The sequence below is a fragment of the Beta vulgaris genome, chromosome 6 (genome assembly GCF_026745355.1).
Source record: "Beta vulgaris subsp. vulgaris cultivar EL10 chromosome 6, EL10.2, whole genome shotgun sequence".
NCBI lineage: Eukaryota > Viridiplantae > Streptophyta > Magnoliopsida > Caryophyllales > Amaranthaceae > Beta > Beta vulgaris.
Window position 1 is genome coordinate 11456214 of NC_079207.1, and position 25877 is coordinate 11482090.

Sequence of the window (25877 nt, forward strand, 5' to 3'; positions counted from 1 at the left end):
ATGCAACAACCACAGGATAAACATCAGCAACACACCATAACAACAACTCATCATCATCAACAAGAACAACAATATAACAAAAATAACAACAGCAACATCATCTCACAACATAGGAAAATGGGGAAAGTACCTTGGTACTTTGCAGGACAACCAACACACGGCGACAGGACCACGCTGACCACCGCATGGCTCACTACGATTGGAGGCAACGTCAGTGCTAGAGAAGGAGAAAGAGAAAGAGAGGAGAGCAGAACAGACCAAAACAACACCACCACGACGCAACCTCGGAACAACAATAAAGCATCAGTGACGAGTGGTGGCATAGAGCAGCAACAAGCATTTCTAGACCTTCTCCAGATTGTTGTCCCAAAGAAAAAAGTGCTGGAGCTTGTGAAATGCAACCAAATTCTCGTCATGAGAGGGTGCTTTGGGGGCATTAGAGGCTGCCACCCTAAGACAACTCTTACCTTTTTTCACTAGGTGGGACTGAGATCCATCCACCCTTTGTTTCATTTGTACCAGTTTTCTGAACTTCATAAGCTTCTTGGGGGTCTACCTCCCTGGCTGAGGAAGGAGGAGGAGTGGGAACATGCATATTTTTTAATTTTTTATTGCCATCAGCTTCGAGAGGAGCCTTGGCTCTTTGTCTAGGTTTTGCACGCACCACATATGCTGACTAAGCTGTGGTGGGGTGCGATTCTGGCCTAGGATAGTGAGCAGGCTTCTCTCCAGCCATATTCGAAAAAGATGGGGAATTTTCAAGCACGATTTTGACCTCTTTATGGGGGGTGTAGAAGGGGACATGCATTAATAGCACGAGATGAATCACCACAAGAGGCACAACCTTCAGAAAAATCTTCGTACCAAATAAGGTGGCCAAAAGTTCTACCCCATTTTCTTACAACTTTTGCATATGTTTTAAGGGGTTCATGAATATTGACTGTGATGCAAGCACATGCAAAATGAATTTTGTTACATTAAAGAGACCTTTGATCCAATATAATGAATTTCCCAATCTTGTTCTTTTCAATCAGATTAGCAACTGCTTGGGAATTCAAAAGTTCAATTGGGAAGCGAGGAATAGGGATCCACAAATCCACCTCCTTAATTTCTTCAAATAAAAGGGTCGAAAGAAGGTCTCCAAGGTTGTAGGACTAGGTGCTCCCCTTGCACATGCTAGGAGCGCTTGTCCCAAACCAAGTTTCTGTCTGTCGAATTGGTAAATTGCAACAGGAGCCATTGATCGATTGCCCAATTCATCGTACTCAACTTTCCATCTTACCATTTCCCAATCGACTTTTTTTCGAGAAATGACCGTGTGCAAATTAAGGGGTCTCCTAGCATTTTTCTAAACAAACAAGTATTAGGAAGCTCCTCATGTCCATTTGGGTTTGGGGAAGCTCGTCCAATAATGGAGGGTGACTTGAGAAATTATTATCAGGTTCAGGACAATAGGACTCATTTTAAGTGGGGGCTTGGGAAGGGACATGCATTTGGGTGCTTTCATGGACATTTCTTTCATTTTGTGAGGGGCAGGGGGTCAGTAAGTGAGGGTTTAGATCTAACACCCTGAACTACATCATCCTTAAAATACTTCTTCACATCCATAGTGAGAAAGACTAAAACTTTTCTACATAGATTAATTTTAGAGAAGAAATTGAAAGTAGTCTTAAAAGAGTTTGAGTATGAATGACTTACCTCTCTTCCCTATAGATAGGGTGGAGTGAATGATCGCTCACAAATTTGAGTCTTTTGGCTTTTCAGCTTTTGATGTGGACCTTTGCCTTGAAATTGTTATTTTGACTAGCGAACCTTTTGAAATGGAGAAATCATGGGTGGATTCAGGTTGTGCAAGAAGATATGTCATTTTGCCCTATAATCGCCTCGACATCGCCTCCCAATTCATCATTGGGGAAAGAAATTGGGTTTGGGAGAAAGCAAGAACCTTATATCTAGAAATTTTTCCTTTGATATCTGAACAAATACCAGTGCAACCATCTATAAATATCTTTGAATTTCCAGCATTCTTGTCTTCTTTTATTTTGTTTTGAGTCACCTGTTTGTGGGTACTCGAGATTTTTAGGTTTCGACTTTTGTTTGCCGGGTAATAGGGTGTGTTTTGATGGGTTGTATTTGTGTGCTCTGCTTTCTCACTACTTTTAGACAAATGAGTTGTCCTTGCCTGTTGGATATTGCAAGGCCATTGATTACTATACTCCATGAGAGTAGTAGGATATAGAGGGTTTAAGATTTGACTTGGATGGTAGCTCTAGATCTAGGGTTTGTTCTAGGGACTTTGGGGCTTTTTTCTGGTTTTCTTTTCTCTCTTTCTCTCTCTAGTTTTCTCTCTCATGGTCTCGTGTACACAATTTTCTAAAATATGAGATGTTTTAGAAACAAAGAACATTATTTGACTTTATCTATAGTATTTAGCCATAAATAACATACTGTTGATGTGTATAAATTGCGCACATTGAAGTATTATGGTAGCCTTTTTCTTAAGAATGCCATTGTAAAATTTTCATATGCAATATCCAATTATCCATGGTCTTACTTTATTTCTTTTGTTTTTTTCGAAAATGAATGGTCTTGTCTTCTTTTGTATTCACGTCTCTCGTCATAAATATTTTCTCCGATTATATGTACATATACTATCGAGGAATCAAAACATAATTTGCTTAAGGAAATCTCCATAGGTGTCTTAAACTCACAAAAAATGATGGCTCATGATAGCTATTTTTCTCCTATTTCCACTTTGTCCTTTATTCTTGTCAAAGGACCAACTCACCCAAAAGGTTAAGCTGATGGTTGAAGTCACAAGAATAGTTTTATACTCTATCATTCCCCCTCAGGCGAGAGCCCATTGGGCTTGAAGTGTGAATGCAACACATGTCTCCTTATACCTGGCGCTACATATTCACTTAGAAAGGAGGGGTGGATGAGATTTGAACCCATGATCTTTTTTTCACGGTGGCTCTGGTACCATGTCAAAGGACCAACTCAACCAAAAGATTAAGGCTATGTTCAGTTCACCTGAAATTTTCTGATCTGAACTTATCTGATCTGATCTGATCTGAACTTATTTTTTCTGATCTGATCTGAACTTATTTTTTCTGATCTGATCTGATCTGAACTTATTTTTTCAACAAGATCTTATCTTTTATAAAATATATTATTACTATTATATTATTACTTTGTAAATCATTATTATGCAATACATTATAAGATCTTCTTTATAGTGTTACTATTATTATCATTTTATTTCTATTACAACTTTTATACAACTTTTATTATTAATAATAATTATTATTATTATCATTATTATAAGAACAACAATAATAATTATAATCATAATTATTATTATTACTAAAATAATTATATAACTCAAGTCATTATTTTATAAAGCACTTATACAATGTTTCACACTTTCCCTTAAAAAAAAGTTTCACACTTGAGAAGTCGGCAAACTGAACTCTTTTTTTTTCCATATAAAATAGAACAAGATATACAAACAACTATGACTTGAGCAAAAAATAAATAAATATCGTGCAACTTCAAATAGCTAGAGAGATTTGGAATTCGGTAGAAGAGGTATACCGAATCTAAATTTATAATTTGTATTCCACACTTAGCTTATTTTGAAATGTAATCCGAATTAGTAGTTTCGTTGTCATGAATTTGAGATATCATATTTTATATATTTCTTATTTTTGCGTCAATCTTATGTTCTTAACAGTGGCTTTTAATTTTCTATTATTTAATAACAACAAAATAACTTAATATAATAATACAATGACATTTATAATGGTAACAACAAGATTAATAATAATTACCAATATTAATAATTAATAAGTACAACAACAACAACAATAATAATTCTTTTGAACAAATGTACTAGTAAATAATAATACCCCTTTGTATTTTTTTATCTTTGTCACTTAGAATCTTGACACTATTCACAATTAGAGATAATCTTTTAGATTTTTCTCAATATATAAGAAAAAATATAGTCATGTTGGGTCTTGTTTGATTCGTCTCAATGAGTACTTTATTAATATTCAATTATTATAATTTTTATTAATATGTAGTGAAAGATATTTAATAATAATAAGTTTTTAAATATAAGCATGATATGATCTGAACTGATCTGATCTGTCTGATCTGATCTGATCTGATATGATTGAACTTATTTTTATTCTGATCTGATCTGAACTTATTTTTTCTGATCTGATCTGATCTGATTAGATCTGAAATAAGCAAAAATAAGGTGAACTGAACATAGCCTAAGCCGATGGTTAGAGTCCGAGGAATAGTGTAATACTCCCTCTAGCCTTTATTAGTTTATCCCTTTTCATTTTGCACAAAGTTTTAGGAGAAAAAATGTTGTGAGACATAGAATGAAAGAGAAATTATTATTTTATGTTAAAGTTCAATGTATGTGTGATGGAAAGTTAGTGGTTTCATTCCAAAAATAGAAACAAAAGAAATGGGTAAACTAATAAGGGACATCTCCAAAAGAAATACGGGTAAACTAATACAAATCAGAGAGAGTATTATATCAATTTTCTTTTTGATCCATAATTTTGTCCTTTTATGAGTGATTCAGTCCTTTATGATCGATTATTTGTTCTTTTGATGAGCTATATAGTGTAATGGAATGTGAGGATTGTGTAGGCAGTAATAGATCTAATGAGAGAGCAATATACTGAGAGTGTTCTGCCCAGCTTATTTTCAGTTTAGTTCAGTTCAGTTCAGTTCAGTTCAGTTCAGTTCAGTTCAGCTCTGGACGATACTTTTACTCTCACATATCATTATTCATTTCAGTTCAGTTTAGTCCAATTCGGTTCAATTTAGTTCAATTAAGTTTAGTTCAATTCAGTTCAGCTATTTTATGCCGAAGAGAACGAGCCCTAAGTAGATCCAAAACATCTTTTTTCTTCCTTCCCTCATCTATCTTCTGCATACTCACTATTGTGGTGCCTTTGGTTTAATTTGCTATCTTGGTGACTGCAATCTTGTTCTTATACAGAAACGTTCACAAAAGCGAAGTTGTGAGAATAGGAGGCGGACGCGCATAAATGCAAAGATCAAAGAGATACAAGCGTTACTTCCCAGCTGCGAAAAGGTAAGGTTAGACTTTGGAGCATTCATGGCGAAAGAATCCAGATACAAAGTGCATTATAGCATAACTAAATTTGAAAGTCTCCCCCAAAATGCATATAGCTAATATTTGTTTGCAATCTAATCCCTCCTAATCAAAGATGGGTTATGATCAGAACTTTTATTTACAAATTTTGGGGAATAATACATTAGAGAAAATAATCGGGTTAGTTCTGTGACCATTATGTCACTTAGAATACACTATATCTATGTGTGTTCTTTATTTGATTTGTAAAAGGTGAAAAATAGTTTTCTTAATATTTCAAATAGTACTCTAAATGTGAAAAACATTGTTCTTACATGGAGAAGAAATGTCACATCTTTCACCCTTCACCAACTCCACTTTCTCTACTTCGATGATGAGTCCCATCCATCTTCTTCCCTTCATTATTTTCTCTTTTCTATTTACCTTCTTTAGAAAAACAACATGAAATTTGAACATATGCTTTCTTTTTAATAGAGATAATCTAACAATTGAATATTTTTACAAATAACACCCAATTATTACAATCTTTCTGTTTTTAAGGAAGTATATATAATTGTTAACTGAAAGATAAAAAGGAAGAGCTAGATCTAACTGTGCAGGCGCACAAAGCGAGTGTCCAACTCAAAAGAAAGACAAAGTTTTTATGCGGGTACACCATATGGAGTTGTGGGTGCACCTGGCATTGATATTGGCTCACCAGGTTGTGCGAGCGCACAAAACTTTCAATATAATTCGCCTTTGTTCTTCGGTTTTGCTAAATGACGTCCTTTTTTTCCTACTAATGCCATATATTTTTGTATAAAAATACGAGGGTGTTTTCTTCTCTTTCCCCTTCCATTTCTCATTCCCTCCCTCATTCCCCTTCCACCTCCCTCCATTCCTCCTCACCTCTTCCATTCCATCTCATTTTTCACTCTCTCTCATCCCTTCCATTTCCTCCATTGAAGGACTACAAGATTGGAAAAGTTTCCGACAAGTTCACATTTTCCAACGACTTCAAGTTTTTTAATCATCTCGTTATATTACGGGGGGAAGCGCTAATGAAATTAATTTTTTTTGTATAAAACTGATAGAATGTATTGAACCTGGCGCTTCGAACAACTTAGCACGGGGTCCAGGCGCGAAGCGCCCTAGTTTGGGGATTCGGGTTCCCCCCGAAACTTACGATACGCGGGGTTTAGTGTAATCATTTTTGTTTCAGTCCCTATTTCGGCTGATTTTATTAGCTTTATTAGAATATCTTATAACAGAGTGAAAATTAGAAATTGATCTGAAAATGCCGAAAAAGTGCCCAGACGCCTATACCTGTACCTGTGTTCGGTCGCCTATTTTAGGCGCATGTACTTATGATTTGGGCGCCTGTACGTGTGGTTGGGCGCCTATTTTAGGCGCCTGACCACAGGTTTGGGCGCCTATTTTAGGTGCTTGGACACTTTTTCGACATTTTCAAGTCATTATAGTCCATTTTTTTTAAATGAATTATAAAATTTCATTAATATTAATAACGCAAGAATGTGGTCGGAAAAGTTGCACGTAATGTAAACAGAAGGGTTGCAGGAGGAGTGGCGGCGTTATGATGCCATTCAACCTTGTCTTGGGTAGAATGTGGTCGGAAAAGTTGCACGTAATGTAAACATTTTCAAGTCATAATAGTCTTTGTCCCAAAGTAACACTTTTTGAGGAAAATAATGAAATTCAGTCAAAAATGTATTCCATTGATCAAACGTGACCTATATTAATACAAGTACTAACATAGTGTAATAGTGCCAGTAAGGTCACTACTCGTTGCAGTTGATATGTTTATTAGCAATAGTACTTCCTTAGCATTTCTTTCCTTTAATTTTCCTGATAAAACTTGAACATTGCAGACTATGTATGGATGTAAGTTGGATGGAGTTTGTTAACCTCCCCTCCTCAAGGTGTGTTTAACACTATGAAAGTTCCCCTTTAATAGGTGGAATACCTTGTCTTGGGTAGAGGTTTCCTGCTCTTGATTTTGTTGTTGCATGATCAATGAAATGAGAAGGAAATTTATAAAAAAAAAAAAAAGGAAATGATATACATAGTCCTTAGGGATATGTATAAGGTGCTTAAAATGGAAATAAAATATTAAATCAAGCATTTTTTACCTCAGTTGATGTGAAAATGTTTCTTGAATTCTTAACAGTTTCCATTTAAAAAAATGTATTTAATGCTTATATGTAGCCGTTACCAAAAAAAAAAAACATAGTGAACATATTTTTCATAAACAATTAATGTATTAGCAAAGGTCACAATATCATTACCAGAATATCATCGGTAAATGCTACTTCGCCATTCAAAAATAGTTTTAACTTGCAACATTCATCTCTAAACTGTCAATTTTTTTTGACTTTTCAGTTTTTTTTTTAATGTAATTAAAGATATTAGTGATAAAAGTATTACATTGAACATGAAACATAAACATGAAACTATATTTTGAAAACGAGGAATCTATAAAATTACTTTCAAGATTTCTCAATTATCCTTAAATATGTAATATTGACTTAAAAATAACCTACTTTAAACCTTTGATATGAATTTTTGATGGACATCTATCTCTATTATATAAGTGAAGGGGGGAGGCATGGTGTCCCCCTTTGAAATACAAAAATATCCTTAAGAAAAAGTTAAGAAAGAAAGAAGATAGAAGCTATTTCCATATTAAACAAGCTAAGATAATTAAAACAAATAATTACCTAATTAAGACACAAGCAAAAAAAAATGAATTTGATTGAAAAACTTTACACAAAAAAGTTTCAAGATTATTGACAAAATGAGAATCTTCAATTCAAAAATGGTTACCAATATTGATAATAATGACATTACATTTTTACCGCATAATTTTTATAGTATATCAAACTCATGCGCTCATAAAATATTGCTTATTGCCTACTATTTACAATTTTTATTATATAAAAGAATGGTAAGGGAGTGATAATAGTTATAAAACAGTAGCACTCTACCCTTTAAACATATAAAGTTCAGTGTAACTTTGTTTTAAAGAACACAAATAGTTCAATATCTACGGTTTTACATGTCAAAACATGTGTCAATTCAAAAATAATATTTTTTATCACATTATGTTGCGCATAAAATTATGATTTAACAAAAGTGAATGATATCATCTTTTTTAATACCTAAACGTGCCCAAAATAAATGCTAAAATTTATGCACGCACGCATCACGTGTCAAAAATGCTAGTACTAATATGTTAAAAGGCATTCCTAAGCAAGGAACTACACCATGTGGCGCTATTACTTAGAGTATTTACATAAAGTAAACATGCATAAAATAAAACAAAGAAATACAAAATGCATATTATAAGATTTGATCCTATGACCTCAGGGTATACATTAAAGTCTTAACCACCAAATCAAATAATGTTTGATATTATATTTATGAAGTAAAATGTTAATAAATAAAAATTATATTTATCCGAGGCATTGCCCGAACTTTTTTTTGAAAGAGAAATTTCATTAATGGAAGGCCAAACGACATCTACAGTATATATTAAAGAAAAACAAGATACAATTAAACAAGGTTAAAAAAAATTCGTTTTCGAATAAACTATATGAACCAGATCGAGCAATACAGCGCAACCCCCTTGTATTTGTTGAATCAAACAACTATTGATGAGGAAGTCTATCATTCTGACATAGTTTGGGAAAAACATTCTTGATCGAGCCATGTTAACCGCATCCGAGGTTCCAATACCTTCATGTTGAATCTTGAACTTTAACTAATAAGAACAATTTCTCATACCTAAATACAAATAAACCACACTCACAACTCCCATAGGGGAGAAGGACATCTCCATAACAGACACTAAAAACCCCATAACATGGTTTGAAGAAATCTCATAAAGAGATACTAATTTATTCAACAAAACAAGAAAATAAATTAAAAACTGAAAAGAAAAGGGAAAGGGGGGCTTACAATGGATGAAATCATCCATAACAGCCCCTAACTGATGAACAAGGAGTAGGGGAGGCTAGGGTTTTAGAGAGAAAAAAAAGAGAGGAGGGCTAGGATTTTATCGGCATCGCCCGAATTTAAAAACTAGTTTTATCGTTGAAACAGGTGAGAACTGAGAAACATGGAGATATCCAATAAGTGGTGAAATATCCATAGTTCCTCCGTAGTTCTAACTCCCGCAAATAAATTACGTGGGAAACTGGTGGTACCACTGCAAGAGCATATGACCTTGCTTTTTTTTTGGGCGACTATCAATGTTTTAGTTTCCAAAATTTCGATGAATTATGTATTAGTCGCTAGGTAGTCATTAGCCATTAGCTAGGGATCGATGATAAACAGCTTAAGAACAAAATAATTTATTGTCAATGTCATTCATGCACCTAAATTCTAGATGCTTCAACTATGCATATTGATCTTACCTCAAAGGGACAACGCTACATCTATGAACTATCCGGTGGGTAGTTAATCCACAACAAATAGAGCACTAAAAAATATTAAAATTGATGAGTTGGATTCCACTATTTATTTATTTCTATTAGTAGTGGGTTGTTGACCCACTAAATAGATAAAGTTTTTTCCGCATGAAATGAGGGTAGAACAACAGTAAGTGGTTGCTAATCTATCCAGGCGCCACTTTGGCGTGTAGTAGTGCATTTGTTTTTTTAATAATCTTGCGTACTTAATATCCAAAATCTCATATATGACAAATTTATTTCTATTTAAGGGAGGAGGGAGGATATTGCGTTCTCTTATTAAATTACTCAAAAGCTCTCATGGTTTTTTTTTATAAACCAATTCAAACCAACTATCCTTAATTTTATTTCTCTATAAACTAATTTTAAAAGTCAAAACTAGTAGGAATTAGCCCACAAATATAGAAGATATCTTGCAGAGATAAATTGATTAAAAATATTTGTAATAAACTTGAATTAGCAATAAAAATGAAGAAATAAAAAGTTAATCAAATCGTTAAATAAATAAGAAAAGGAAACAAAATTCAAACTTAACGAATTAAAATAAGCGGTGTTCTTATGTCCATTTTTTAAATTATATAATTAATTGTAACTGCATGCCGTGTGTATCATATTGAACAAAAATTGCCAACTTACACTATTTTAAAAAGTTTTCACCGCATGTATCACATGCATTTAAAGTTAACTATTTTTTCTCCGAGAAAATATTATTGTACGCAACGCGTGCATAGAATGCTAATAATAGCTTAACGTAAGACTACGACAACATTTTATTTTATATATAAATTCTTTAATATTTTTTGACATATGAAAAACCAAGTCATTACTCCCAAAATCAAACTACCTAACTAAACTACTAAACTCAGTAGTGGCAAGAGTCATTCTTCCACAAGGACTAATGAGCACAAAAACGTATCAATTAAACAACAAAATAGGTTGAAAAAATTCGGAAGGTGTCAACTACCGATGAAGACTTTGTTATTTTGGACTAAACTAGACTCAATTTGTTTGAACTGAAATGAACTCAATTTGTCTAAATTGAATTGAACTGAATATGTTTCAACTGAACTGAATGAAAACTATGAGAGGAAAGTAACTGAATTTTTCTGAACTAAACTAAACTGAACTGAATTTGTTTGAACTGAATCGAACTGAATTTTCATTAATTCAGTCCAAATGAACAGAGACTAAGTCTATTTGACCAAACTTAACTACCAAAGATTAAATATGACTAGGAAATGGAATTCAACACCAATCCATTCATGATTTAGGCAATTAGAAGGCTGAAACATGGAGGAAAGAAAGCCAAGAAACTAATTAAGGTATTTGACTCTTAACTAGCCCTAATCCCTCTCTCAAGGGTGCATAAAACTACCAATATCACATAATTAAGCCACTCTCATGGTATCAAACATGCAACCAAAGGACATCCACAATGTCAATACGAAACGCTTACTTCAATCTCACTTCCATAAGTAATCAAGCAAGATAATAACATAAATGTCAACCTTAATCTCCTCTTTAATTCAGCTTGATTAAGGTATTAGATAAAGAAACATCCAAGAGGCCAACTACGATGCAAGCAAATAGTAGTCATGCAGACTCATGGCATTAATAAATTAAGAAGCCTAATCAAATCCCTAATTTCATATTCAAACACTCAAATCAAACATGGTTGGTTTTCACCCAAACCCTAACCAACAAACTACTACCACCGATTTTTGTTAGTTTACCCGTATTTCTTTTCTTTCTACTTTTGGAATGGAACCACTAACTTTCCATCACACATACATTCAATTTTAATATAAAATAATAGTTTCTTTTTCTTTCTATGTCCCACAACATTATTTCTCTTAAAACTTTGTGCAAAAGAAACAGATAAACTACTAAAAACTGGAGGGAGTGTTCCATAAAAATTAAACTAAACAAAACAAGAGAAGTAAGCACTTAAGAGGAGAAAGAGTAAGAAAATTTTCATTGATCAGTTGTCGAAGATTTAATACAAGTTGTAATCCCTTGGATATCAAATTCTACAATTTATCTTTGAGTTTTCTCACTTTTCCTCTCTAACCTAAATTATGGATATTAATCATCCGTAAAAATATTCTAAAAAGAACAGTGGTGAATTATAATAAAGCTTAAAAACTTGGAACCTAAAAAAAATGAGTTAAGGGTATATACTACTCCTACAATTAGAAGAGGAATAAAGAAATACGGGTAAAGACATGTCATATAAGAGGAAAAGAAAAAGAAAATTGAAAAGAAAAAAAGAAAGAAAGTAAAAAGGACGAAAAAGAAAAAGAAAGAACAAAAAATAAGGAAAACAAAACCAAAAAATCATACATTTCAGATACAATATATATGAAATATACTAGGATTATATTTTGTATTTACACTTCGACTTTAGATAGGTTTCTAAATATTGTTAGGACATCCTTTGTCGTAAACTATATATTGTATCAATAGAATTCACTCCAACAAACGGAGTTTACCTAAATCTAGCATGGTATCACAATAACACTGATCTTCTTAAGCTAAGATTTTTTTTATCCTTATCCTTTATCTTGGTTTCCTCAAAACCAAACCACCTCACTTCTGCCCCTTCCAGCTGTGAGCCACCATGACGAAAGAATCCGAACCATCAAACACTCCACCACCACCACCTCCTCCTCCTCCTCCTCCTTCTGTGGCTAACACTAACTACCACTCGACGTTACCTATCAACAACATCAAAAATGGCATCCCTTGATTCTTGACCGTGAGAAGGTACATTATTCGAATTGAGTTGAACAATTTGATATTCATTGTCACGCCAAAGATGTTCTAGATCACATTGCTCCCACCAAACCTCGTCCTACTGACATGTCTGAGGCACTCTGGGCCTCTGGCAACATCTTGATTCTGTTGTCAAATAGTGGATTTTTGGGACAATTCCATTAGATCTATTACAAACAATATTAATTCGCGGTTCAATTGCTTTGGAAACATGGGATCACCTCAAAGCAAATATTTGAGATGATAAACATACACGTGCAAAATATCTTGAAAAACAATTCAATTATAGATTCTTCACGATAAACTTGCTACGTTCTCATGTCGGAGCAAAAATTAGTGCTTCGCCTCGTATCGGGCCTTGTTAACACGAATTTTGAAACTACTGTTGCATCCATGATACAATAAACGTAACCACTCCCCTCCTTTGAAATCGTGCGATCTTGCCAACTTCTTGAGGAGTCGGCAGGGCGAAGGAATAATCTTCCATCCCCTCATCATTTGTGGCCCAATCCACCGCTTAGGCGCCTCCAAAAAACGCGCCGTCTAAGTAGAAGACTCAACCACACACTGATGGCTTTGACGGTGGATGTAGCAGCGGCTGCAATCGTGGTGGTGGACGTGGCGGCAGGAACGATATGGGTAGTGGACGTGGTGACAACTTCACTCGCAACAACCAATCCACGACCCTGCGTCATCAAGCATTGAGCCCAACAACTACTCAATAGGCTGGCCCATTACCTAATGCCATAACTTGGGCTAGCTTCTAGACTTGACAGCGCCAGTGGGCCTCCCCTCTAGCCCAATATCCCACATCAAACTCTATGTATCTCCATAGACCTATAGAGCTAGCCCGGTGCACTGTGGCCCTCCTATGACGCCAACTGAACTCAACAATGTGTTATCCACTATGACTCTTCAAAATCCTAATGAAGTTTGGTACATGGATTTTGGTGCAACATCTCACATGACTCATTTCGTAGGTAATCTCTTGTTCTTGTTTAATTTAAGCACTAAAAATCATATTTTAGTCAGGAATGATCTCACCACCCTCCCCAATCAACCTCTAGTCCTTTGAGATGTCTACCTTGCCCCTCAAATTATTGAAAATTTGTCCTTAAATGCACTTTTGATAATTCTGTCTCTATAAAATCCTTGTGGTTTTTGAGTGAAAGACCTTCGAACGGGAAATATTATAAAAAGATGTGATGGGGACCTTTATCCTATCACTCAAGCCCAACCATCCACATGCATTGCCACTTTGCTGCTATTACACCAACCACTCGGCATGATCGTCTAGGTCATCCGGGAGCACAGTATATTAATTTTATTAGGCAACATAATTCTATAGTTTATAATAAGGAGCATGACTAGAGGTTTGCATCTATTTCAGATTACGAAACATATTAAATTGCCCTTTTATGATTCAACTAGTTCTACTACTGATGCTTTTGATATCATTCATACTGACTTATGGACATCCCCTATCGGCAATAGTTCAGGAAATAAATATTATCATGTTCCTGTTAATGATTTTACTCATTATATGTGGACTACCCCCTTGCATACAAATCTAAAGCTTACCATGCCCTTCTTGATTTCCATGATATGTTAAAACTCATTTTCAACTCCCAATTAAAAGCCTTTCTAAGTGATCATGGTGATGAATTTGATAATTATCCATTTAAACATTTTGCTTAACTAATGGCATGATTTTTCGCTTCTCCTATCCCCACACCTCTTCCCAAAATGGGAAAGTTGAGAGAATGATTCATATTATAAATAATATAAGCCGCATCATGCTTCTTCATGCATCACTTCCTCTTATCTTTGGGATTATGCTCTTGAAACTGCCACATATCTTTATAATATCTTACCTACTCTACCCAAAATCACACTTTTTCACGCTTTATTTAATAAAGTTCCCACATATGATCATCTTCGAGTTTTTGGTTGCTTGTGATATCCTAATCTGACATCAACCACTCCTCATAAACTTACTCCAAGGTCAACTCCATGCATTTACTTAGACTATCCTAAAAATCATCGAGGGTATATATGTTTTGATTTATCTACAAATAAACACATCATATCCAGGCACGTTACATTTGTTAAAACTCATTTTCCCCATCAACAACTTTCCACTCCACCCCCCTTGGCCCAATAGTCTCCATCCCCGTTTGAACCCAGCCTTACTCCTATTCACTCTGGAAAACTCCTGGCCTAGTTCGCGCACCCTAAGCCCAACGTGCCCCACCAAATCCCCTGGCATAGGCCCACCTTCCCCTATTGTCCAATTTTGCCCTCCAAACTATTCTTTATCCCCCCCTCGCTGGGCCCGCATCTTTGTCAGTGAGTCAAGGGTCAGATGTGTCCGACTTGAGTCCAGTACTGCATGGAATCCCACTAGTGCACCTTGGTACCCCTTCTCCCCAACTGACCCCCAACCCAACCCTTCGGTATAGCCCCTCGCACCGACGCAACCCCAATACTACATTCCCAACCCACACCCCCGACCATGTCTTCCCATATGATGAATTGCGCTCGTCACGGAATTCGCAAACCTAAACCCAAATGCTTACTCCTATACCACCTGCTCCTCTTTCTCGATTACCTATTCCAAATAATAACAAACTTTCCTTGACTGACACGAATTGGAATGCGGCCATGAATGATGAATATAATGCTTTTAATCAAATAGAGACTTGGGAGTTGGTTCCTAAGCCTATGGTGGGAATATTGTGAATTGTATGTGGCTTTTTCGTCATAAATAAAAATCTAATCGTCGACCTTGAAAGGCACAAATCTTGTTTGGTTTGTGATGATAGGTCACACGAACAAGGTGTTTATTTTAATGAGACTTTTAGTTCAATTGTTCACCCAGCTACTATTCGTACTGTCTTGGGGTGGGATATGGCTCGCCAATAGTCTATTCATCAGCCTCCCGACTTTGTTGACAAACGATATCCACATAGTGTTTGCCGCATGTGTAAATCTTTGTATGGTCTTAGATAAGCACCTCGTACTTGGTATCAACGGCTTGCTAACTATCTTTTGAGATTGGTTTTGTTGTTGCTCAAAGTGACAACTCATTGTTTACTTATCGACATGATCACGATATGGCATATCATACGACATATCATATGGCATATCATCTATCTTATGTTGATGATATTATTCTGTGCACTTTATCTGATTCTATGCGGGGTCATCTGATTAGTACTCTTAAAACAGATTTCCCAATGTTCGATTTGACCCCCTTAGTTATTTTACGGGAATTTCTGTCAATCGTACTACTTCATATACGCATCTACCCCAGCAGAAATGTGCACAGGAAAATATTGGAGCATGCTGGCATGAGTTCTTGTAAGCCTGCAACGACTCCCATTGATAAGAACTCCAAGCTCCGCGTCGATGCAGGGCCTCCTATGTCAAACCCTACACATTATCGCAACTTAGATGGTGGTTTATAGTATCTCACTTTCACTCGCCTAGATATTGCTTATGCAGTTTAGCAGGTTTGACTATTCATGCATGACCTAGGGAGTCACATTACAATGCTTTTAAAACACATTTCAGGAGTAGCTATTTTCGATATCAAAGTGATCAATGTATGATTAACACTACGAATGAGGTGACCATGATTGAAAAAATCATATATTGCTTTGCAAACGTTAGGACCTACAATATCTCAATATTGTTGGAAGAATTTAGGTCAAAACCCATCTAATACTCGAGATTTTGCGGGATTCATTTTGAAGATAACATCTCTAATTTCTTTGGCAGAATTAGGAGCTATTAAAAGGAAATTATCTGTATCAGAGACAATAGGGGTTATGCAAGGCTTAGATACCGAACGAGGATACTCGTGAGTGTATTTAAATCGCTCTTGAAATTCCAACAAGAAAGCATTTTGGATTTCATTCGAGGAATCAACCCAATGATTCAAAAGATTTTTAACACGCAAAATTCGTTGACGTTTGAAATTAGCAATAATCTTAGAATGACAAAAGGAATAGTTACGATTTCCTTTTATGAGCCATTATTTTCGAGAATATTTGCCCCAATAATTATGGTTGAAGGCTAATAGTCGTTCTCGTTGACGAACTAATCGCCCTAAGTGTTGCTCAATATGCGGATTACTAGAAAATTGGAGCAATTGTTGTTGGAAATTTACCAATCTAGAATGATTTTGGTCAAGTTTATGTTGGACATGTCCAACGTTTTTCCTTGCCCATAATTTGAGTTCTTGTTTAATAAATTGAACTTTTCGAGTTATATTATAAAAGTGCGAACGTGAATGTTGCATTTGCCAATGTTTGCTAACAATTTTTCTAGTATTGGGATCATTAGCCCATCCATTTTGTAGTTGGATTAAGACTTTAGTTACAAAAATGTGAGCTAGATTGGTGGTAGAATGATGATATTTTAAAATAGATGGTTAAGAAATCAAAACCTATTGCACAATCTTTTGAGTAAAATGCAATGAGAGGATGCCTATTCATGGATGAATATGGCACCATGTAAGCGCTTGAGAGAGGGGAGATGTGACATATAGCGAGGTGCAGTTCTTCACCACACGTTTGAATAGTTTCGACATTATATAAATATATATTTTCTAACAATAATAATATCGACTTGGTATTATATATGAATACAACACCTTTCTAACAATCTTAACAACTTGATCATATGTATTATAAATTCCCAACAATAATAATCTATACGGATATATTTAAAGGTGCTGCTAAGAAAGTTTGTGTGCCACATGACGCTTTCTTCTAAGGCTCCAATGCAAATGCTTTATTTTCAAGTTAAATCCTCAATTGAAAAATAATGTGTACTAGTTAAAAGGTATCGAACACGTGCCTTTGAAAGGAAAAGTGAAATCTTAACCATGAATCCAACATAAAATCATTGTTTAATATTTTAAAATAAAATATCACAACATCTTATAATTATATCTTGTTAGAATATTTACATAAGTAGTTTTGTACCTAACCTTTTTACGATAATAACAAGAGGCTATTACAGAATAAACTCTTACTCTAATTCTTTATAGAAAGTTAAGCTATATTGCTTTCATACCCAAACTTTTAAGGGTTTATTTTTCAATATATCATTCAATTACTTATCATGCCACTACGTTAATTTTTGCTCACTAGACAAAAAAATTACGAAAAATAACGAACTCGGGCATCGCCTGGGACACTCACTAGTTTTCTACTTTACCTAATGTGCAAGACTTTACTAACAATAGTAGTTCGTGCTTGCTATTAAATACTCTAGATTATTTATCTTACTACTTCCTTCGTTTCTTTTCACTCACTACACTTTTCATTATGGGAAGTTTCACATTACTTGCTACACTTCTTTTTTGGGCAATAAACTCTCTCTATCTCTCTCCTCCCACATGAGTTCCTTTTCTTTTTACTCTCTACCTCTCTCTTCTACAAAAATTGCCTATGAGTCCGTGAAATAAGAAGTGTAGCGAGTAAAAAAAAACGGAGGAAGTATTTGATATCAAATACTCCTCTTGTTTTTCTTAATATGCAACACTTTGATTTTGTCATTATTCAATATCAACTTTAATTATATTTTTTTTACTAATATAGACAACTAAACTAAGTATATTAGATGTTAGATATTATGTCTGAATGTATATAAAATTTATAAAATATCATCTGTCTATAATTTTAACTAATAAATAATTAAATTAATATAGTAATGAAATCTGCGGGATGACAAGCGTCTAGGTCAACTTATTGCATCATTATAAACCGTAGGAAGTACAATATTTTAATTTATAGCAATTATGGTTCCTACTCAATTCTAATAGTACTTATGATACAACTTTAACGTTGAAAACCTCTCCCTTAACAAGTGGAGGAAAAACTACCAAAGTTTCACTAATCCTTTAATAAATATTAGCAAACCACAAGCTCACAAATGTCGTGAAAAGCTATCTCTCAAGAACTCTATCTAGAAATTGAAGAATTTTGTAATATCTCCCCATATTTTATCAACATTCAGAACAATGATCTATGTCCCCCTTTATACTTCATCTATTTCAAAATAGATGATACATTTTTAACTTTTGCGTGCATTATTCACACACTGTTCTTTGACCATGTTTTGTGATTTTTATGGAAGGAAAAGTCTAATCACGTGGGATCTTGTTAGATTCGTCATGATATATACTTTTGAAATATCAACTTTTTATAATTTTTACATTTAAGGAAATAGAGATATTAAAACAATTAAAGTTATATGTTGGCAAGCGTGTCCAGAAAAGTGTGTTACGTATTTTGAAACAGAGAAAGTATAGAGGATGAAATCCTACCTAATGGAATTAAAATCTTACAAGACCTAATCCAACTGGGCTTAATTACCTAGGATACTAATTATTTATTTTCCAAGTACAATTAGCAATATATTAGAAAATAAATAATCAATCTTTAAAGAATCATAGCATAACAATACTAGAAAAAAAAGACGAAATACGGAAAACCCGCGGGTATAGATTTGACCCCGTAGGTGCTGATTTTTCCCTACAGGCAAGCAAAAAAGTTGCAAATTGTTCTAAAAAATTTCCTCAATGCATTTTCCAAACTAACAATGAGTCTCCGAATCCTACTAGTTGTGTTGGACTATTAGACTTACATAACTTAAACTTCATCTATTAGGAAATATATGTCATTTTATGTTTTTGCAAACAACACTGCTGATCATATATATATGTATATGTATATAAATGATGATTATGATTTATCATTCATGAGATTGAAGGGCTTTTGCGTACTAATGTTGCAGGGGGACCATGCGTCCATCCTCGACCATGCCGTTGAATACATCAGATCTTTGAAGTCCCAAATTGAAGTAATATTAATAATACCTTCTTTCCACTTAGACCATTTTTCTTGATTATTTGCCTCAGGCCTCGGCTCATTTTTTCGTCGTAGGTCTTAACCCAGGAATCAACCCTTGATGTTTTCTTTCTATAATGCCAAGTATTTTTCATATCTTTTAAGCAAACATAATATAATAAAGTACATGGAAAACATTCGATGATTGTTTAATTACATATAGTAAAGTACATGGAAGTAATATGGAAAAAAAATAGTTTGATATTATTAATTATATATAAAAAAAATTCCATCTATGATTTCGATCAATTAGTTGTATATATTTTCTTAATTTTATTTAGGAAATATTATTTCTTTATTTTCTACAGTTATTTTATTCAAAACCAAAAAACATTGAAAACCTAATTGAGAAATGCATGAAAAACTAGAGAAAAACTAAACTAGAATTATGAACTATCTTACCGGGCTTGTAAAGAGAGAAACTCTCACTTAGGAAAGCTGAAACAATGAATTCAAGTTACAAAATCATTACATCTTAATCTATTTATACAATATTAAAATATAGAAGGAGAGAGAAATTATCCAGAACTAATTGTCGCATAATCTGTAGCTTGTGGAGGACGTTAACCAACTGATTTAGCTGTGTTGGTTAGTAAGGTTAGTTTTGACTTTTGACAACCGAGCTTTGTGTTGAGGTGTTGTAGCTACGATAACTTCGACACCGCCCCTCCTCAGACTAGGAGGTGGCAAGAGAAGAACCAGACCTAGTATGGAAATAAGATCTATGTGCTCAGGAATATGCAAGACCTTAGTGAAGAAATCTGCCAAACTAACCTTTAAGAAGTTTCTTTTTACATTTTTTCCATTCTTTAATCACCCACCCAACTTATTACATTTACTTACCCCTCACCTAATTCATTAAATTTCCCCTCCACCAACTTATTAATGACTCCCTACATTTTCTCCCCAACTCATCCTCTAGCCCTCATCTGACTTTATCCCCCCTAATTCTTATGATCTACAAACCCTAACTCCCTTGAAACGAAGAACCCTAAATATCTTGCTCCAAATTCTCAAATCTCTTTCTTCTCTCATCTTCAATTCTTCTGATTTTGCACTCCTCTCACTTTCTTCTTCGTGTACTGCTTCTTGCGAAGAACCCTAAAAATCTTCCCCCAAATTATAAAATCTCTTTCTTCTCTCATCTTCACTTTTGGTGATTTTGACTCCCTCACTGTCTTCTTCGACTACTTTGTCTTGCGAAAAAAATATAAGTCCCCTATTTTTTTGGCGATGGATTTGTGGAATACAACCAGCTATATTCTTTCGGATTTGATATGATTGAGGGCTCTGAAGAGTCATTACTGTTGAGGAAATTAGATCGGCGTGAAAGCAGGTCTTTGTATACTTCTACTGAGATTCTTTATGGTGTTCACGGTTTGCAAGAAACACCAACTTTAAAGTTTTGTTTGCTTGATCAAGTTAAGGCCCTCAAAAAGATCTTGTTGAGGCTGGATCTGGGTTTGCATGCTAAAAAAATGCTCGACTTTGGCGATTCTTATGTATCCTCTACTTCTAAATCCCCAATAAAGGTGATTCTGATGTGTCTTCTACTGCTGTCAGTAAAAACAAAAAACAAAGACAAAAAAATTGAAAATTGTCTGCGTCTTCGTGGATATGTGGTGATATCTTCTAACTCTTCCCATTATTGTTCTTAGCTTAGATCTTTATTTTGTTATAATTGCATTCTTTAAGTGTGGGATTTTGCTACTGGACCAATTGGAAATTTCATGATGTTTATATTGTTTACTATTGTTGATTCAATAATTATTTTTTAATTTGGGTTCATCGCTATTGTTTTGTGATTATTTTATCTGTTATTTATCTTGTGATTGTGTTTTTGTGGATCTTGGTTAGTTTACCATGTTTTTATGAATTAAGGTTTTCTCTGAATTAGGGTTTTCTGTAAAACATATGCTATTTTATGTTATTATCAATATTTTTAGGGAATTAAGGATACTTTATCATGTTCTTGTGATTTTTTGGCTCACAATCTTGTCTCTGTTACGTTCTTATTATGATTATATGTGATTTAATGTAAGGTAGGTTCTGTTATTAGTTCTCTTTGCTGTTTGGGGTATTTTATACACATGTTTAGATATGGTTTCGTGTTGTAATTCTTTCTAATTGATGAATTTTGTGATTCATGCTAGTATTGTGATCTCCATTGAATGATGATTAGGGTTCTTATTAATCTCTTTGCTATTTTGGGTATGTTATGGACATTTAGAGGGGTGATTTGATGTTGTAATTCTTCGTCGTTGCTGAATTTTGTGATTCATGTTGTTATTGTGATCTTATTGTTTCTATTGAATGATTGCAATTCTTTTTTATCTCTTTGCTGTTTTGGGTATGTTATGGACATTTAGAGGGGTAGTCTGATGTTGTAATTCTTCGTAGTTGCTGAATTTTGTGATTCATGCTGTTATTGTTTCAATTGAATGATTGGTGTTTTTGCCTAGAAACTGTTAAATATGATGGTAGTGTTGAGAGTCTTGAAATCCCGAGAAGGTATTATTGAGGAAGAGGTCTCCAAAAATCCTCCAAAATACAATGAAAAACTAGCCTGAGGTGTTCCCAGCAAATTAAAACCCCTTCGATGCTCAAGTCAGTTGAGATTGAGGTAGAGAAAATGAGTAAATGTAGAGAGAGATGCTCTGATTTTTGTAGGTGAGAATTGAATACATTTGACTGATGAGACAATCTCTATTTAAATAGGGTAGGGCCTCCAATAAATGAGGGTATTTTAGTCAGCTCCAGCTAGTAGAGGATTATGTTCACTAGACGTAGGGGTATTTTAGTAATTTCACCGTAGATGTGTTGGTCTGTGAAATGGGCCCAAATAATTAGCCCATCGCAAGGTAATCGGAGTGGAAATCGCCATTTTTAGTGCGGTTGATTGGTGAAACAAAGTAATACCACTTTTGCCGATGTTGAGCGAGTCTCACGAATTCTCATGCCGGATCGTAGTGGAGTAAATCTTTTGACGTTAGGATTAACCAAGCACGGGGGTCTTGAGCATTACGATTGTTGTTTTTTTTTACACCCGGGTTACTTTTTTTTAGACCGAGTCATTTTCCCGAGTATGTGGAGGTTCCTTACCCGAGTTGTAGGGGCCTTCAGCACTCGTTGTGTTGAGCCCGAGTTGATTCCATGGGTTGATGAATCAAAACCTTTCCCGAGTGCTTGTTTACCCAGAGCTGTGCGAGACGTACTAAGGCACGCTCAACGCATATCGATTCCCCAAACGCCCCCCCCCCCAGTGCGCCAGATGCCCCCGAGTGCGGCAAACGCATGTCGAGTCAATCCCAACTGCTGAAACCTGACCTGACAAATGATGCGCTCGGTGCTTTCATGGGTCGAGACACAGACTTGGGTGCACTAGACGCGTTACTCTACGTCTTTGGAATCTCTCCCGACCCGGCGACATCACAATTCGACGGTAACAACATGCTATGGACGCACTCGGAAATAAGATAGGAGCATTGTGTGTTGGCTGAGTAGAAAGAAATACCGAGAGGGCCTTATTGACCGAGAAGGTCACACCCGAGGGACTCCTTAACTGAGAAGGTCACTTCCAGTTGGTCACTCACAAGGGGGTACTTGATCGAGAGGAGCCCATCCGAGGGCTTCATTAACCGAGAGGGTCACCCCCGACTTGGTCACCCCGAGGGGATCATTTAACGAGAGGATCGCACCTGAGGGCTTGCTTGACTAAATTGTGAGTCGACGCCCTCTTACATATGGCGGATTTTCCCTCGCCGATCGAGGAAGTCATGCATAGGGGCTTCTTTCCCAAGTCAAGTTAGGTGCCAATAAATGATACTTAGCCGTTTTGTGGCTAAATTAGTTAGACGCTCCACTTATGACCGAGGAGGAGCCAATGAAGAAGTTCTTCGACTCAAGAAGGCTAGTGAGCCCCATGATTCCCGAGGAGGTCTCATGACACTACTCGATTGTTGCGTAGGTCAAATTTCGATACTTAGTCGTTTTTCGACTAAGTTATTAAGACGCCCCTTTTATGACCGAGGAGGTGTCAGTGAAGAAGTTTCTCGACCCGGGAAGGGGAGGGGGGTTATGAGTCCCATGTTTCTTGAGGAGGTCTCACGATGGTAATCGGATGCCGAGTAGGTCCGATTGGCGATAGAGCCATTTTTTGGCTAAGTTAGTAGGACGCTCCTTTTATGACCGAGGAGGTGCCAAAGAAAAAGTCTCTCGACTCCTGGGGGGGGGGGTTGGGGTGGTGGTGAACCCCATGTTTTCAAAGCAGGTCTCAAGACGCTACTCAGATGTCGAGTAGGCCAAATTGCCGATAGTTAGCCATTTTTCGGCTAAGTAAGTTGGACACTGGTGAGCCCCATGTTTCCCGGGGAGGTCTCACAACGCTACTCGGATGCCAAGTAGGTTCAATTGCCGATACTCACCCATTTTTTGGCTAAGTTAGTAGGACGTTTTTCTTATGACCGAGGAGGTGCCATGAAAAATTTTATCAACTCAGGAGGGATATGTGAGGCCCATGATTCCCGATGAGGTCTCATGATGCTACTCAGATACCGAGTAGGTCCAATTGACGATACTTAGCCGTTTTTCGGCTAAGTAATTAGGACACTCCTCTTATAACCGAGGAGGTGCTAATGAAAAAGTTTCTCGACTTTGGACGGCTGGTGAGCCCCATGTTATATGAGGAGGGCTCACGACGTTACTCGGATGTCGAGTAGGTCCAATTGCCGATACTTAGACATTTTTCAGCTAAGTAGGACACTCCTCTTATGACCGAGGAGGTGCCAATGAACAAATTTCTTAACTCAGGGGGGTTAGTGAGTCCCATATTTTTCCAGGAGGTCTCATGACGCTACTTGGATGCTGAGTAGGTCCAATGTCCGATACTTAGCCATGTTCGACTAAGTAAGATGCCCCTCTTATGACCAAGAATGTCCCAATGAACAAGTTTTCCGACTCAGGGGGGCTAGTAAGTCCCATCCATGTTTACCGAGGAGGTATCATGACGCTACTCATATGCCGAATAGGTCGAATTGACGATACTTAGCCATTTTTGGCTAAATTAGTAGGACACTCCTCTTATGACCGCAGAGGTGCCATGAAGATGTTTTTGGACTCGGGGGCTTTTTTATCCCTATGATTCCTGAGGAGGTCTCATGACGCTACTCGGATGCCGAGTAGGTCCAATTGCCGATACTTAGCCGTTTTCCGGCTAAGTAGGACGCTCCTCTTATGACTGAGGAGGCGCCAATGAACAAGTTTCCCGACTCAGGGGGGCTAATGAGCCCCATGTTTGCCGAGGAGCTATCATGACGCTACTCGTATGCCGAGTAGGTTGAATTGACGATACTTAGCCATTTTTTTGCTAAATTAGTAGGACGCTCCTCTTATGACCGAGGAGGTGCCATGAAGAAGTTTCTAGACTCGTGGGGTTTTTGAGCCCCATGATTCCTAAGGAGGTCTCATGACGCTAATCGGATGCCGAGTAGGTCCAATTGCGATACTTAGTCGTTTTTCGGCTAAGTAAATAGGACGGTTCTCTTATCACGGAGGAGGTGCTAGTGAACAAGTTTCTCAAATAGGGGGGGGGGAGGGTTGATCCCATGTTTCTCGAGGAGATCTCACGCACAACGCTACTCGGATGCCGAGGAGATCCAATCGCCGATACTTAGCCATTTTTCGGCTAAGTAGGATGCTCCTTTTATGACAAAGGAGGTGCCTATGAACAAGTTTCTCGACTCGGGGTGGCTGGAAAGCCCCACGTTTCTCGAGGAGGTCTCATGACGCTTCTCGGATGCCGAGTAGGTCAAAGTATATTGCCAATATTACCCGTTTTTTGGCTAAGTAGTACGCTCCTCTTATGACCGAGGAGGTGCCAATGAACAAGTTTCTTGACTCCGCTAGGGGGGGGGGGGGGTTTAGTGAGCCCATATTTCCTGAGTCGTGGTCATAACGATGTCCGTTTGATCTTGCTAGGCGACTGAATTAGACCAACTCGATTCTTCGAGTTCGCCCTCAATTCTCCCAAGTTGGGGGAGAGGAAGCCTCCTATTACCCAAGGGGTATACATGTAAGGCTACTGAGCCAAGCTAGGCAACAAATATGCTAGGAGGGGGACTGAGTTGTGTTTTCCCAAGTCATTCCTCTTGCTTTCTCGAGCTGGGAGGAGTGAGTTCATGATAGAGAAATGGAGAGGGAGAGCGAGGTTAGAGAATGTTCAGACTTCAGTGTTAGTGAGGTAAGATGCGAAAGTAATTTTAGAAAAAAAACAAGAAGGACTGCACAACCCTTAATATTAAGGGCTGCGGTTTTCAAATAACAACATCCCTTTTATCGCAACCCTTAGCCTTTTTTCCTCTAGTGATTCTTTGGTTGCTGAATCGTGTGATTCATGTTGTTATCGTGCTCTTGTTGTTTCAATTGAATGATCGGGATCCTGTTTTTTTTTTTTTTTCTTTGCTTTTTTTTTTATGTACATGTAGATGGGTGGTTTGGTGTTGTAATTCTTTATTGTTGCTGAATTTTGTGATTCATGCTGTTATTGTGATCTTATTATTTCAATTG

General features: G+C 36.3%; 1 long non-coding RNA gene across 1 annotated transcript in view; it reads left to right on the forward strand.

The window, feature by feature from the left end:
* Positions 1 to 5035: 5035 nt before the first annotated feature.
* The window catches only part of LOC125498392 (uncharacterized), a 28371-nt gene continuing 7529 nt past the window's right edge, over positions 5036 to 25877 (forward strand). The window contains exons 1-2 of the long non-coding RNA XR_008969841.1: positions 5036 to 5125; positions 19201 to 19266. This is a non-coding gene — a long non-coding RNA (uncharacterized LOC125498392). The remainder of the gene's footprint in view (positions 5126 to 19200; positions 19267 to 25877) is intronic.